Source organism: Procambarus clarkii, chromosome 11 (assembly GCF_040958095.1).
Source record: "Procambarus clarkii isolate CNS0578487 chromosome 11, FALCON_Pclarkii_2.0, whole genome shotgun sequence".
In the NCBI taxonomy this organism is placed as follows: Eukaryota; Metazoa; Arthropoda; class Malacostraca; order Decapoda; family Cambaridae; genus Procambarus; species Procambarus clarkii.
Window position 1 is genome coordinate 43,122,935 of NC_091160.1, and position 16,392 is coordinate 43,139,326.

A 16,392-nucleotide genomic window follows, 5' to 3' on the forward strand; every position below is an offset into this window, starting at 1 on the left:
GCCGTTGTCTTGGCCACCAGGCCAGCCGTGGTCTTGGCCACCAGGCCAGCCGTGGTCTTGGCCACCAGGCCAGCCGTGGTCTTGCCCACCAGGCCAGCCGTGGTCTTGGCCACCAGGCCAGCCGTGGTCTTGCCCACCAGGCCAGCCGTGGTCTTGGCCACCAGGCCAGCCGTGGTCTTGGCCATATTATCAAGGCGTCGTGCCACTGCTAAAGGACATATCTAAGCCATGATGACACTATAACTCCAGCTTGACATCATTAATTAGGTGGGGAAGAATGGCCGCAAGTGAGTGGTTGACTGAGAACAGGCAGCGAGGAGGAGGGGGGGGGGGGTAGAGAGTAGGGGCGTGTGGGTGTAGGGGGTGGGGCTGGGGGTTGGGGGGGACACGAGGATGAAGCAGCATGGTGGGCAGCAGAGTCATGTCTGGTGGGGGGGTTGGGGAGGGTGCACAAGGGTTGTGGTAGTGTGGTATAGGCAGTCAGAGCCTGGGGGCGCGGTCCACCACGTGGGGCGGGCGGGCGGACGGACACATTTGGGCGGGAAGGCTTCCCTAAGAGCTCTCCGAAGGGCTCTCCTAAGGGTTCTCCTAAGGGTTCTCCTAAGCGGTCCGTCTAATTACCACAAGCTACCACAAGCTACACAAGCTTCAGAAAGCTTCCTGGCAATACGTTAGTAATGAATAAATATGATATATTTACTCATTATAATGTTGGTGCTGAATGTACAACACGAAAAAACATAATTTTAATCTGAAAAAGTATCTTTTTATAAAGAAATTAGACGAAAATAAAAAGCTGGTGACGCCAAATCAAGTCGACGATCCAAGGTTAGGTTAGGTTAGGTTAGGTTAGGTTAGGTTAGGTTAGGTTTGGTTAAGTTAGGTTAGGTTAGGTTAGGTTACGATAGGTTAGGATAGGTTAGGTTAGGTTAGGTCACCCTAACTTAATATATCATATTTATTCATTACTAACGTATTGCCAGGAAGCTTTCTGAAGTTTGTGTAGTTTGTGGTAGCTTGTGGTAATTAGATGGACCCCTCCTAAGGGCTCTCCTAAGGGCTCCCCTAAGGGCTCTCGGCAGACAGTAGAGTACTGGATCTAGTTGTGGTATACGAAGGGGGTGGGGAAGACGGTCGGGTACTGTGCAAAGATGAGGTTGCAACTGCAGCTTTGTCAGCTGCAACACGTCGACACTTGAGCGGCCACGCCGCGAACACAGTACCATCCCCTCACAAAGACCCTAAATCCTATACGAACCTCCTTGAAAATGATCTTATAATCTCACACATGGAGATAGAGAGCAGCACCACCTTACGCTTGACCAGTTGAGGTATTGTGAGGGCGCGGGTGGGGGGGGGGGGGGGTAGAAATAGCCTAAGCCACTCTATCCCTTTGAGATGTATTGTCTCAATAACCATACTTGAACTAGTATTGTGATCTCGTGCCATACCCGCCTTTGTATAACTATTCTACACACTGCACTACACACAAATCTCTCACATACAACAAACACACTGTGATTACGCTCAGAAACTCATTAACCAAAAAATCGTTGAATATAAGAAACATTCTTATCCTCGCCTGGGTACAAACAAACAAACAAAAACACAAATCAGGTTCACAAATGCTAAGCATCGCGAGCGTAAATGGTCTAAATGTTTCATACAGTTTCCGGCTGAGGCTCCAGACCACACACACACACACACACACACACACACACACACACACACACACACACACACACACACAGAAGAGAGAGAGAGAGAAGAGAAGAGAAGAGAGATCCCCCCCCCCCACAGTACCCCACTCGACAGCCCAACACCCAAAACAAACAAACACTCAAACCCCAAAAAGCAATATAGAGAGGAGCCAGAGAGTAGAGAAGACACCTGCCTCACCCCAGGTGCCCGCTCACCTGACCACATGACCTGCCAGGGGACACAAGTGACCCTTCCACCCCCTCTCACCCCTCCCATATATCTCACGCCTCACCCCCTCCCATATATCTCACCTCTCACCACTAACCTCCGCCTCCCTCCCTGGCCACCTGACACCAGGCTACACTGACTCAGCATGGACTGGTGGTCCCGGGCGAGTACACACGACAGCTACTCTGGGAGTTGTGATAAAGAGCCATTATAACGAGTCTCCAGTAACGAGGGAGGGTGTTAGATGTCCTGCTTCACCAGCAGATAACGCGCCCTCCACACATACGCCTTGCTGTGTAGGGGGGAGGGGGGGAGAGAGACAGAGAGACTGCAGTTACCTTTGTTCTTATGTTCTTATGATAACTCCCGGAACCACAAGGACTGCACTAGTGGCGTGCACGCGTTCGAGGCTCACCACCTCCCCCCCCCCAATACTGGACCCGACAACCATTAACCCGAGAAAGCGTCAATATTGTGATGCTTTTCGTTGACGTGGTCAATGGTGCAAAAACTGCAATGCATTAAGGTGGGGGGCGGAGGCCCCCGGCTAACATGACTGGCAACAATGACTCTTAGCAACACCCCCCCCCCCGTGGCCCCGGGGGACGAGCAGGGGTAGAGGAGGATAGGTAGAAGGTACAGTTGGTGATGGGTGAGAAGTGAAGGTTATCACCAGGGTGTTATCATCAGGTCAGGGAGTGGAGGTGTTATCTTAGTCACCAGGGTGTTATCGGAGGTGTTATCATCAGGTCAGGGAGTGGAGGTGTTATCTTAGTCATAAGGTCAAGGAGTTCACAAAACACTGCCTCAGTACTCTGCCCACACCACAACATGGTGCAACATCTTGCTTGTGTGGGCGTGCGGGCGCGCGCGCGTGTACTCACCTAGTTGTGTCTGCAGGATCGAGCATTGACTCTTGGATCCCGCCTTTCGAGCATCGGTTGTTTACAGCAATGACTCCTGTCCCATTTCCCTATCATACCTGGTTTTAAAATTATGAATAGTATTTGCTTCCACAACCTGTTACTGAAGTTCATTCCATTTTCCTACTACTCTCACGCTAAAAGAAAACTTCCTAACATCTCTGTGACTCATCTGAGTTTCAAGCTTCCATCCATGTCCTCTCGTTCTGTTACTATTCCGTGTGAACATTTCGTCTATGTCCACTCTGTCAATCCCTCTGAGTATCTTATACGTTCCTATCATGTCCCCCCTCTCCCTTCTTCTTTCTAGTGTCGTAAGGCACAGTTCCCTCAGGCGCTCTTCATACCCCATCCCTCGTAGCTCTGGGACGAGTCTCGTTGCAAACCTCTGAACCTTTTCCAGTTTCATTATATGCTTCTTCAGATGGGGACTCCATGATGAGGCGGCATACTCTAAGACTGGCCTTACGTAGGCAGTGTAAAGCGCCCTAAATGCCTCCTTACTTAGGTTTCTGAATGATGTTCTAACTTTTGCCAGTGTAGAGTACGCTGCTGTCGTTATCCTATTTATATGTGCCTCAGGAGATAGATTAGGTGTTACGTCCACCCCCAGGTCTCTTTCACGCATCGTTACAGGTAGGCTGTTCCCCTTCATTGTGTACTGTCCCTTTGGTCTCCTATCTCCTAGTCCCATTTCCATAACTTTACACTTGCTCGTGTTGAATTCCAGTAGCCATTTCTCTGACCATCTCTGCAACCTGTTCAGGTCCTCTTGGAGGATCCTACAATCCTCGTCTGTCAAAACTCTTCTCATCAACTTTGCGTCATCCGCAAACATCGACATGTAGGACTCTACGCCTGTAAACATGTCGTTAACATTTACAAGAAATAGAATTGGTCCCAGCACCGATCCTTGTGGTACTCCACTTGTTACTGTTCGCCAGTCCGACTTCTCGCCCCTTACCATAACTCTTTGGCTCCTTCCTGTTAGGTAGTTCCTTATCCATGCTAGGACCTTTCCCCCCACCCCCGCCGGCCTCTCGAGCGTGTGTGTGTGTGTAATTACCTAAGTGTAATTACCTAAGTGTAGTTACAGGATGAGAGCTACGCTCGGGGTGTCCCGTCTTCCCAGCACTCTTTGTCATATAACGCTTTGAAACTACTGACGGTCTTGGCCTCCACCACCTTCTCACCTAACTTGTCCCAACCGTCTACCACTCTGTTTGTCAAAGTGAATTTTCTTATATTTCTTCGGCATCTGGGTTTAGCTAGTTTATATCTATGACCTCTTGTTCTTGAAGTTCCAGGTCTCATGAAATCTTCCCAATCGATTTTATCAATTCCTGTTACTATTTTGTATGTAGTGATCATATCATCTCTTTTTCTTCTGTCTTCTAGTTTTGGCATATTTAATGCCTCTAACCTCTCCTCGTAGCTCTTGCCCTTCAGTTCTGGGAGCCACTTAGTAACATGTCTTTGCACCTTTTCCAGTTTGTTGATGTACTTCTTAAGATATGGGCACCACACAACCGCTGCATATTCTGGCTTTGGCCTAACAAAAGTCATGAACAATTTCTTTAGTATATCGCCATCCATGTATTTAAAAGCAATTCTGAAGTTAGAAAGCGTGGCATAGGCTCCTCGCACAATATTCTTTATGTGGTCCTCAGGTGATAGTTTTCTATCTAGAACCACCCCTAGATCTCTTTCTTTATCAGAGTTCTTTAAAGATTTCTCACATAATATATAGGTTGTGTGAGGTCTATGTTCTCCTATTCCACATTCCATAACATGGCATTTATTAACATTAAATTCCATTTGCCAAGTGGCGCTCCATGTACTTATTTTGTCCAGGTCTTCTTGAAGGGCATGACAATCATCCAAGTTTCTTATCCTTCCTATTATCTTAGCATCATCAGCAAACATGTTCATATAATTCTGTATACCAACTGGTAGATCATTTATGTAGACAATAAACATCACTGGTGCAAGAACTGAACCCTGTGGTACTCCACTTGTGACATTTCTCCAGTCCGATACATTGCCTCTGATGTGTGTGTGTGTGTGTGTGTGTGTGTGTGTGTGTGTGTGTGTGTGTGTGTGTGTGTGTGTGTGTGTGTGTGTGTGTGTGTGTGTGTGTCTCTGTCTGTCTCCACTAATGCTAATAACGTGTATTTACACAATTCTAGAGTATAACATATTCTTGACACTCCAAAGTTACACAGTAGTAACTTTACAACATACAATAAATGGCAACAAGCCAGTAGAAGCCTTGCAAGGTGGCTGAGAGTCCACAGGCGGGGTGTTGAGGCCTTCAAGGAGTAAGTTGACAAGAGCAGGGAGCAGTAGAGGATTACCCCCAGGTTAACAAATCCACAAGGGCCGTGACGGGGATTCGAACCTGCGTCCAGGAGCACCCCAGGTTGTTAGTGCGGGCTCCAGCCACAACTACCCTCACTCACCAGATGATGACCGTGAAAGCCCAGCTGTGATAATTAGCAGGATTAGGCAGGATAAGGATTAGTCAGGATAAGGATTAGGCAGGATAAGGATTAGGCAGGATAAGGATTAGGCAGGATAAGGACCGCGCGCCGCCACGCAACCCATCCTCTCAACTAATACCTGCTTGAGACATCGCGCAAGGGGGGTAGAAATACCCTTGAGGTTATCTTGAGATGATTTCGGGGCTTTAGTGTCCCCGCGGCCCGGTCCTCGACCAGGCCTCCTCCCCCAGGAAGCAGCCCGTGACAGCTGACTAACACCCAGGTACCTATTTTACTGCTAGGTAACAGGAGCATCAGGGCGAAAGAAACTACCCATCGTTTCTCGCTGGCGACCGGGATCGAACCCAGGATCACGCGCCCAGTGTTCTGTCCGCTCAGCCACCGGCTCACCAAGCTACTCTATCCCTTTGAGATGTATTTTTTCTTGTCTCAATAAACATACTTGAACGTGATACATCGCCTAGGACAGCACACTGGACTTGTGATCCTGTGGTCCCGGGTTCGATCCCAGGCGCCGGCGAGAAACAATGGGCAGAGTTTTTTTCACCCTGATGCCCCCGTTACCTAACAGTAAAATAGGTACCTGGGTGTTAGTCAGCTGTCACGGGCTGCTTCCTGGGGGTGGAGGCCTGGTCGAGGACCGGGCCGCGGGGACACTAAAGCCCCGAAGTCATCTCAAGATAACCACCATCACACGTAGTGTTCCCCGCAGGACCTTAGTCCTAATTTCCCCCACAATACCTCCCACCAAATCCTTTAACAAGCCATTCACTGCTGGGTGAACACAGGCTACAGTTAAGGACTGGCGCCCAGTCAATCCTCCCTGGCTTGTTAGTGTAACCACCGTTACAAATCAAACCATTAAGAAAATTAACAACTCACAATTAGGCTGTGTCGGGGGGAGGAGAGTGTTATACGACGTTGTTGTCTTAGCTTCACCTCTGAACCAAAGTTGCAAGTAGCACGGGCTATGGTGAGCCCGGAGTGGACCTGGAACAGGAGCGGGATGGGCTTAATTATATCCAACCCTTTATTGAGAGAGAGAGACCCAGGTTGGCGACACCTCACCACGCCGACACACACAAGCAGCTTAACCTATTATACTGCTAGTCTACCTGTCCCCCTCCCCTCATATAATGTGGGTAGCGCCCAGACGGTAGGTGGGGACACATCTAGGGTGAGGGTGGACAAGGCAGAGGGTGGACAAGGCAGAGGGTGGACAAGGCAGAGGGTCGACAAGGCAGAGGGTCGACAAGGCAGAGGGCGGACAAGCCAGAGGACAAGGAAGAGAGTGGGTGGGAGAGACATGAATGAAAACACACACAGACTCCAGGCAAGAAAGTGACTCACAGGTTGGGTGGTGACGGGGCGGGCAACTCCAGGCTGAACAACACACCCTTAAATTTAAATTTTGCCCCGAGGGGCGAGTTTATTGGGCAGCGCCACTCATCTTGTGAGTGAACATACCGCCATAGCAGAATGTACAACACTCCCCAATAGGAAGAAACCCCGCTGGGTTGTTCATCCTGTCACTTGTACCCAGACACAGCTGGGACTTGCTTAACTGTCTCAAGTGAACAGCTCCTCAAACAAGAAGATTAACATTTATCAACCCTTAAAAGCTTACGTTATCGCTACAGTGCCCAATACCTACCCCAGAGGGTATGGTACCTACCCCAGAGGGCATGGAGGGGGGTGGGGGGGGGATTATGGGTAAAACTTGGGTTGGCTACCAGCTCGGTGCCCCCAGAGACCTTAGTGAATTCAGGAGAAACGCAGGTTGTATCATCTTTATAACGTGGGTCCTGGACGCTGGTTCAAATCCGTTGCCAGCGAGGCCAAGCACCTGTTGCTTGCCTAGCACCCTAAGCACCTCATGCTTGCCTAACACCTTCAACACCCCCCCCTACCCCCCAGTCATGGGCAAGGAGCGTGGGTATGACTCAGCAACAAGGAGTAAAGCCTCCTCTCACCATTAATGAATGACTCACCTTCACACACAGGTGAAGGTGAGTCTCTGCCTCAAAATGATTTTCATTCATATGGTAATTTTCATTGCCATACAAACCAATGTTCAGGGAAATGTTATGGATTCTATCCTCATGAAAATACCAAAAGCCCATTCAAAAATATATTAATAATTACTGAAAAAACAAAAACAAAATACTTCTTTCATTCTAATATCAAATTAAAATTTACAAATGTTTATATCCTAATTAGAAAAAAAAGTTCGGCTCAAAAAAGTTCGTCTATTGGTGACTATTTGAATCTTTTTTACTTTACAGTAGAAAAGATTCAATATAAAATGCAACCCCCCCCCCCATCAAATGGATTGAAATAAGACATTGAAAATAAATCAGTCTCCGTGGTGCAGTGGTAAGACACTCGCCTGGCGTTCCGCGAGCGCTTTGTCCTGGGTTCGTATCCTGGCCGGGGAGGATTTACTGGGCGCAATTCCTTAACTGTAGCCTCTGTTTAACTCAACAGTAAAATGTGTACTTGGTTGTAACAAGGATTCTTCGCGGCGGGGATCGTATTCCAGGGACCTGCCCGAAACGCTACGCGTACTAGTGGCTCTACAACCATGTAACAACTCTTCTATATATCTCAAAAAAAAAGACAATATTACCAAAACAAAATCAGTATTAATTTTTGTATAGAAACACCAGACAAACATATCACCTTACCTTGAGCAGAGCTGGTAGGACAAATCGTCAAGGGCCGTGACGAGGATTCGAACCTGCGTCTGAGAGCAACTGTTGGCAGGGCAATTATTTTCAGAACAGCGACGGGAAGAGAACTGAAAATACAATAATACAATCGTTATATTTACATAACAAAATACAATACAGTTATCAACTACTGTAGTCTCAATTAAACCTTACCAAACCTTTATCATACAATCGTATATAATTTGGATCACGTTCAATCCACAATACACGGAATTCATAGTGCCTGACAGCTGACAGTGCTTCGGATTCGTAGTCCTGAGGTTCCGGGTTCGATCCCCGGTGGAGGCGGAGACAAATGGCCAAAATGTTTCTTTCACCCCTGATGCCTCTGTTCACCTAGCAGAAAATAGGTACCTGGGAGTTAAGACAGCTGCTACGGGCTGCTTCCTAAGAGGGTGTGTAACAAAAAGGAGGCTTGGTCGAGGACCGGGCCGCAGGGACGCTAAGCCCCGAAATCATCTCAAGATAACTTCAAGATAGCCTATTTTAATGCATATTATATATATATATATATATATATATATATATATATATATATATATATATATATATATATATATATATATATATATATATATATATGACAATGTCAGACTACGGAGGAAAAATGAAACAGGAATTTCCTTAAGTACTTTCGTATATTAATACATCTTCACTCCTTCTGAAGATGTATTAATATACGAAAGTACTTAAGGAAATTCCTGTTTCATTTTTCCTCCGTGGTCTGACATTGTCACATTTTTAAATCACGTGTTTATTTTCGTGATATACACACACATATATATATATATATATATATATATATATATATATATATATATATATATATATATATATATATATATATATATATATATATATTGCTGAACGTTCCTAATTTTTGTGTACATATAGCCTATTTTTGTGTACATGTAGCTTTTTTTTTGTGTACATATAGCCTATTTTTGTGTACATATAGCCTATTTTTGTGTACATATAGCCTATTTTTGTGTACATATAGCCTATTTTTGTGTACATGTAGCTTTTTTTTTGTGTACATATAGCCTATTTTTGTGTACACATAGCCTATTTTTGTGTACATATAGCCTATTTTTGTGTACATATAGCCTATTTTTGTGTACATATAGCCTATTTTTGTGTACATATAGCCTATTTTTGTGTACATATAGCCTATTTTTGTGTACATATAGCCTATTTTTGTGTACATATAGCCTATTTTTGTGTACATATAGCCTATTTTTGTGTACATATAGCCTATTTTTGTGTACATGTAGCCTATTTTTGTGTACATATAGCCTATTTTTGTGTACATGTAGCCTATTTTTGTGTACATATAGCCTATTTTTGTGTACATGTAGCTTTTTTTTGTGTACATATAGCCTATTTTTGTGTACATGTAGCCTATTTTTGTGTACATATAGCCTATTTTCAGACACATAACATATTTCTGGACACTGTGACTCAAGTAAGAATTCTACAGTGGCCTGTAATGAATAATGAGAAACTGTATTGAAAAATAGCCGGTACAAATCCATACAATTCTTTCTGTATCGTGTGTAGATACAGCAAATTTAAATAACAAAGTAACAGTAAACATTTAAACTTAAAAATGCCTAACAGACTGCGTCTAAATATATTAACTTTGGTAACTGTAGCAAGGATTCTATTGAGGGCAAATGTGGCCGTGAGACATCGAATATCTTAATCTCACAGGATGGTTTGTCATACATGGAATCAAAGACAAAAACAGGATAACACCGCACCATCCTTACGTCTGTTATCATCCTGTTAGCTTTTACCCTCCCTCCCACTGCTAGGGGGGGGGGGCGCTGCCTCCCACTGCTAAGGGGGGGGGGTGCCTCCCACTGCTAAGGGGGGGGGTGATGCCTCCCACTGCTAAGGGGGGGCGCTGCCTCCCTCCCACTGCTAGGGGGGACGTTGCCTCCCTCCCACTGCTAGGGGGGACGCTGCCCCCTCCCTCCCACTGCTAGGGGCGCTGCCTCCCTCCCACTGCTAGGGGGGACGCTGCCCCCTCCCTCCCACTGCTAGGGGGGGACGCTGCCTCCCTCCCACTGCTAGGGGGGACGCTGCCCCCTCCCTCCCACCCTCCTAATGCTAGGGGCGCTGCCTCACCGGAAGCAGCAACAACCTTGACTGTGGCCGCTCTCTCAAGGAGGCGTGATCTGTGCGGTCTGTTGGGGATCCCACACATTCGTGTCTCGACCAGAATAAACGGAATATATATACAAAAAAATGACGGGGGCATTGTATGGCGGTTGTATAATGACAGCACAACATATCTGCAACCGAGAGGCCGACGTGTTGACATACATTACAGCCTAAGGCCAGGGGCCAGATTCACGAAAGCACTTACGAACCTGTACATCTTTTCTCAATCTTTGGCGGCTTTGTTTACAATTATTAAACAGTTAATGAACTCCGAAGCACCAGGAGGCTGTTTATAACAATAACAACAGTTGATTGGCAAGTTTTTATGCTTGTAAACTGTTTAATAAGTGTAACCAAAGCCGTCAAAGATTGAGGAAAGATGTAAACGTTCGTAAGTGCTTTCGTGAATCTGGCTCCAGTGTATTTCCAGTTATTCCAGCCTGCTTAGGCTGATTATTATGACCTATAAACATTATTGACACGTCTTTAGTTGTGGCCAATGGTAATGGAGCAAACTATTACTACTGGCAAGGGCTGTGGTTGTTGTTGACAAAGACAGGTAGGTCTTGAGGATCACTGGAGACAAAGGAATAAGTCCAAACTCCTGACTACACATGCATAATAAATATGACAATCACGAAAAAAAATATCACGGCTTTCTCACCTGTCTCAACTTTAAACGTCACGTATGGATGGTCTCATGGGACTGACCATCACACAATTGTATCTATATATAAAAAGATATGGTATAGCATGCTATATTGTGCTTCACTTAAAAGTATTATCAATTAAGAATTAAAAGTATATAGGCTTAAGGTCAGTTTCCCCCTAAACCTCAGTTTAGGGGAAAACTTAAGTTCAATTGTTATATATATATATTTTCTCAGGACAGGATTAGTAATATTATTCCCTCATCCACAGAGATATAAACAGTAGAGGTGTGACTTAGAGGTCACAGAGGGACATATGTTTAACGTAGGACAATATACTTATACTGGCTTATAATAAAGAGATCGAAGATGAACTATCATCTTGATGAACTAATCATCTAATGAACTAATCTTGATGAACTCATCTAATGAACTAATCTTGATGAACTATCATCTTGATGAACTATCATCTTGATGAACGAAGATGATCGTGATGAACTATCATGATCGTACATGATAGTTCATCATGTACGATCATTAGTGTCCCTAATGACCATGTCGTAGCTCAGACGATTAAGGCAGCGGCTGGGATGATCTCGGACGTAGGTTCGAATTGTCGTGGGGGGGGGGGAGAAATAGCCAAGCTACTCTATCCCTTTGAGATGTATTTCTTTCTCGTGGGGGATAGAAATAGCCTAAACTACTCTATCCCTTTGAGATGTATTTCTTTCTCGTGGGGGATAGAAATAGCCTAAACTACTCTATCCCTTTGAGATGCATTTCTTTCTCGTGGGGGATAGAAATAGCCTAAACTACTCTATCCCTTTGAGGTGTATTTCTTTCTTATCTCAATAAACATACTTGAACTTGCTTGAGCTACCTCATCCCTTTGTGTGCATTTTACCTCAATAAACTTATTTCAATTTCAATTTACTTGAACGAATCCTCGTCACGGCCTTTGTGGCTTTGTCCCTCCCTTTGTCTGTCATTATTTTAAATATATTACCTACAGTAGAAGTGTTCTTCTTCCCTCGAGTATGGTACAAGTGCAGAAAGTAGAGTACAATTCAATACGAGTGCCTAGGGGCGAGAGCTAGCACGGACCACGTGACTCCCAAACATCTTCAACACCACCTCGATATCCTGCCACCATGTTGCATCAGCCGCGCTGTAGTGATGGTGGAGGTAGTGTTGGTACGTCCACGTCGCCATAAGGCTCATATCCCGTACAACCTACACGTACAGTTCAAACTTATCGCCTGTCACCTGGGACCAGGCGGCGCGGTACCCCTGAACGTTCGCAGTAGCTACAGGCGTTCCAGGTCCTCAACACTGGCTGTCAACTATTAATAACTCTGACTCACTCAACTGCACCACATAATACAGTTGACTGACTGACATTTGACGATGTATATCACCTGGTACTGTGTCCTGGGATACAAAATTCCACCGGCCCCCTTGCTCACGGTACATGCTATTCCTCAACCTATTATATATATATATATATATATATATATATATATATATATATATATATATATATATATATATATATATATATATATATTATATATATACACACATAAAATAATGGGGGTGGTAGGAGAGGAAAAGATTAAAGTGTTCAGTGAGAATCCACAAATGCACCAGAGGTGGTACCCCTATATTATACATACATATATAATCTTCAAAATTAGTTCATCCTTAATATTTTGACACGTTATAGGGACTACGTGAAAGATAAGTAGGTTATATTGCTTAGTTTCTATTCACTTTAGAAATGTGACTTATTCATTCCATTAAACATCTCTCAATCCACAAATAGAATCTTCGATTAAAATAAATTGTAAGACAACATTTATACATATATCATGTTGACCAGACCACACAGTAGAAAGTGAAGGGACGACGTCGTTTCACAATCGACTTGAGAATGGTCCAGGACGGACCGAAACGTCGTCGTCCCTTCACTTTCTAGTGTGTGGTCTGGTCAACATACTTCAGCCTCGTTATTGTGACTCCTGGTCTGCACATACACCATAATGTCCCTCGCTATGTATAGGTAACAACCTTCACAGGAGGATATACAACATACAGTAATGGACATACAACAGTTCTCACAATATACACATTCAACCAACAGTAACATCAACAGCATCTTGAGGTGAACACCAGGGGCCAGATTCACGAAGCAGTTACGAACCCGAACATCTTTTCTTAATCGTTGGCGGCTTTGTTTACAATTATTAAACAGTTAATAAGCTCTGAAGCGCCAGGAGGCTGTTTATAAACAATAACAACAGTTGATTGGGAAATTGTTATGCTTGTAAACTGTTTAATAAATGTAAACAAAGCCGTCAAAGATTGAGGAAAGGTGTACATGTTCGTAAGTACTTGCGTAACTGCTTCGTGAATCTGGCCCCAGAGCACTAGACCACCTCTTACTCCCTTCTTCCCCTCAATCTTGTATCAATATTAATCCCCCCCCCCCTATCCTCCCCCAGCCAATCACAGCCTTCACTCAAGCATTTTGCTAACTCGTCGGAACAAGTATTGTACATGATACACCTGTGCTTCACGTGTGTGTCCACAGCCTCACTAAGGTTTATCAGCCTCAAAAAACTATCTTACTAAAGTGCCCTTATCCTAACCTACCAGAAAATCCAAAACAGAAAACGGGACAGTACGTCAATTTTCACGAGCCGCTACCATTTTCTAATACGACGGGTTGGCGTACAAGCGCCCAATAGCACGTCGTATTTTGACGTATACTTTCCCCTAAAGCCATTTATTTGCTATTTTTTCATACTCCAAACTGTTATGACTTCCTCTAATATTAGCGCCATTAACCTGATATTATACCCCTCTTACCTACGAATACCGTCCTTAACGTTATGACGCCATGCTTACTACAGAATATATCTACCCAGAGACCCTCCTTATGTTCTATCAGTGGGTGGCGCTGCCCAATAAACTCGCCCCTCGGGGCAAAATTTAAAAATTTACATAGGCAGTCCTTTCTTTGGTCAAGGTCGCGGCACATTGGATGATTGGCACGGCACTCTTTTAGGTTAAGCACCGTTGGGGCTGGCCAGTAACTGGATGAATGACAATGGATGGATATCTAAATCGATGGATGAGTAAGGATGACACTCTCGTTCACTCAGCCACGGACCAAACTTAAGAGGTGAAGAGCCGCTTGACATAGAGCAATGCTCGTGACCTACAAGATGAGCAGCGTAGTGAATGAATATATATACACCCCTGGTAGAAGCCACTGGGACCACTGCCAGATTACGGGCTCACCATAGCCCGTGCTACATGGACACTTCCTTCTGAGTAGCTAAATCTAATGTGGTCAAACCTTGCACCCATTCTCCTCCCCCTGGCCCCAAAGTCCATTATCCTGTATCTTGAGGTTATCTTGAGATGATTTCGGGGCTTTTAGTGTCCCCGCGGCCCGGTCCTCGACCAGGCCTCCACCCCCAGGAAGCAGCCCGTGACAGCTGACTAACACCCAGGTAACTATTTTACTGCTAGGTAACAGGGGCATAGGGTGAAAGAAACTCTGCCCATTGTTTCTCGCCGGCGCCCGGGATAGAACCCGGGACCGCAGGATCACAAATCCAGTGTGCTGTCAGCTCGGCCGACCGGTATACTGGGGGATTAAATGGGACTTGATGACTGCTCCACAAGCTTACCTTTCAAGGTGTGGACGGATGGGACAAATGTATATCAGTTTCAACGAGAGATTAGGAACTTTCCAAAAGAAATGCAGAAAAGCTTAATATACAATTAATGTATTACTTACTAATTAATTACTAACATTATATTTATACACAAAAATTATTGTGTGAGAGAGAGAGAGACAGGCAGAGACAGAGAGACATAGAAAGAGACAGAGAGGAGGAGGAGAGGAGCTATCAGAGAAAAGCGCCAAGCCATTACGACTATATAGCAGACAGAGAGACAGAGAGAGAGACACACACACAGGGACAGAGAGAGACACACACAGAGGGACAGAGAGAGACACACACACACACAGGGACAGAGAGAGACACACACACACACAGAGGGACAGAGACACACACACAGAGGGACAGAGACACACACACACAGGGACAGAGAGAGACACACACACACACAGAGGGACAGAGACACACACACAGAGGGACAGAGACACACACACAGGGACAGAGACACACACACAGAGGGACAGAGACACACACACAGAGGGACAGAGAGAGTGAGGATGGATACTTGCCAACCATAAGGTAACCTCTCACCTTTACCTCGCGCCAATAATAAGCAACACAAACACACCCAACAAAAGCCTCTCAGCATTCGTAAATATAAACCAACAGCAACACAATATAAACAATACCGTAGACAATTAGTGCAATACTATATACCACGAAAACTATCATTAAATTACCCGTATAAAAATGTTTCAGGTTCCCCTTACAATATGGCCCCTAAGGTTACCTCTCTCTCAGCCTCGTATTTTCAATACAAAACAAAAAGGATGAAAAACTAATACTGGGATTCTTAAGCATCTCATCTGCATTCCAATGCACGGGCTCACCATAGCCCGTGCTACTTGGAACTTTTTGTTCCAGGTAGCGAATCTTTAACAACAACATTGTTATTAAACGAGATGAGTGACCCCAAGATCAAACATTGTAGACTTTATGATTAATTTAGATTTTACGTATATGTAAAAACAAAACCCCAGCCTTACACAATTTAATTACCTTTGCTAATAGCAGTTAAGTGTCACATTTGATCATTGTTTGGGTCAAGTTCCAAGTAGCACGGGCTATGGTGAGCCCGCGGTTGTCAAGTGCCCTCTGGGATATTATGGATGCTACTTTAAATTACAGATAATTGTTCTGCTGATGCGCTAATTTTATGTTTCAATTTAATAAATACTCGGCTCTTTTAAGATGCTTGGAACAGTTTAAATTATATGGGCGGCGCGAGTAGTAGAGCCACGCACAGCCCAACAAGGTAATTATCTAAGAGAAAGTACTATGCCATTACGACTCTCTTGCACTTAGAAGAACTATAAGGACAAGGATCTGGGATATAAGAACAAGGAGCTGGGATATGAGGACAAGGAGCTGGGATATGAGGACAAGGAGCTGGGGTATGAGGACAAGGATCTGGGACATGAGGACAAGGATCTGGGACATGAGGACAAGGATCTGGGACATGAGGACAAGGATCTGGGACATGAGGACAAGGATCTGGGACATGAGGACAAGGATCTGGGACATGAGGACAAGGATCTGGGACATGAGGACAAGGATCTGGGACATGAGGACAAGGATCTGGGACATGAGGACAAGGATCTGGGACATGAGGACAAGGATCTGGGACATGAGGACAAGGAGCTGGGACATGAGGACAAGGATCTGGGACATGAGGACAAGGAGCTGGGACATGAGGACAAGGAGCTGGGACATGAGGACAAGGAGCTGGG

At 45.0% G+C, this 16,392-nt stretch overlaps 1 protein-coding gene across 2 annotated transcripts in view; it reads right to left on the reverse strand.

Annotated features, from left to right (window-relative positions):
* The window catches only part of LOC123758443 (cellular tumor antigen p53), a 48,670-nt gene that overhangs the window by 26,076 nt on the left and 6,202 nt on the right, over positions 1-16,392 (reverse strand). The window contains exons 2-3 of one of the 2 annotated variants that reach the window (XM_069322726.1): positions 8,044-8,156; positions 6,239-6,346 (exon numbers count right to left, since the gene is read on the reverse strand). The gene's annotated coding sequence lies outside the window, so the exon portion shown is untranslated. The remainder of the gene's footprint in view (positions 1-6,238; positions 6,347-8,043; positions 8,157-16,392) is intronic. The other variant, XM_069322727.1, reaches the window with a different exon arrangement.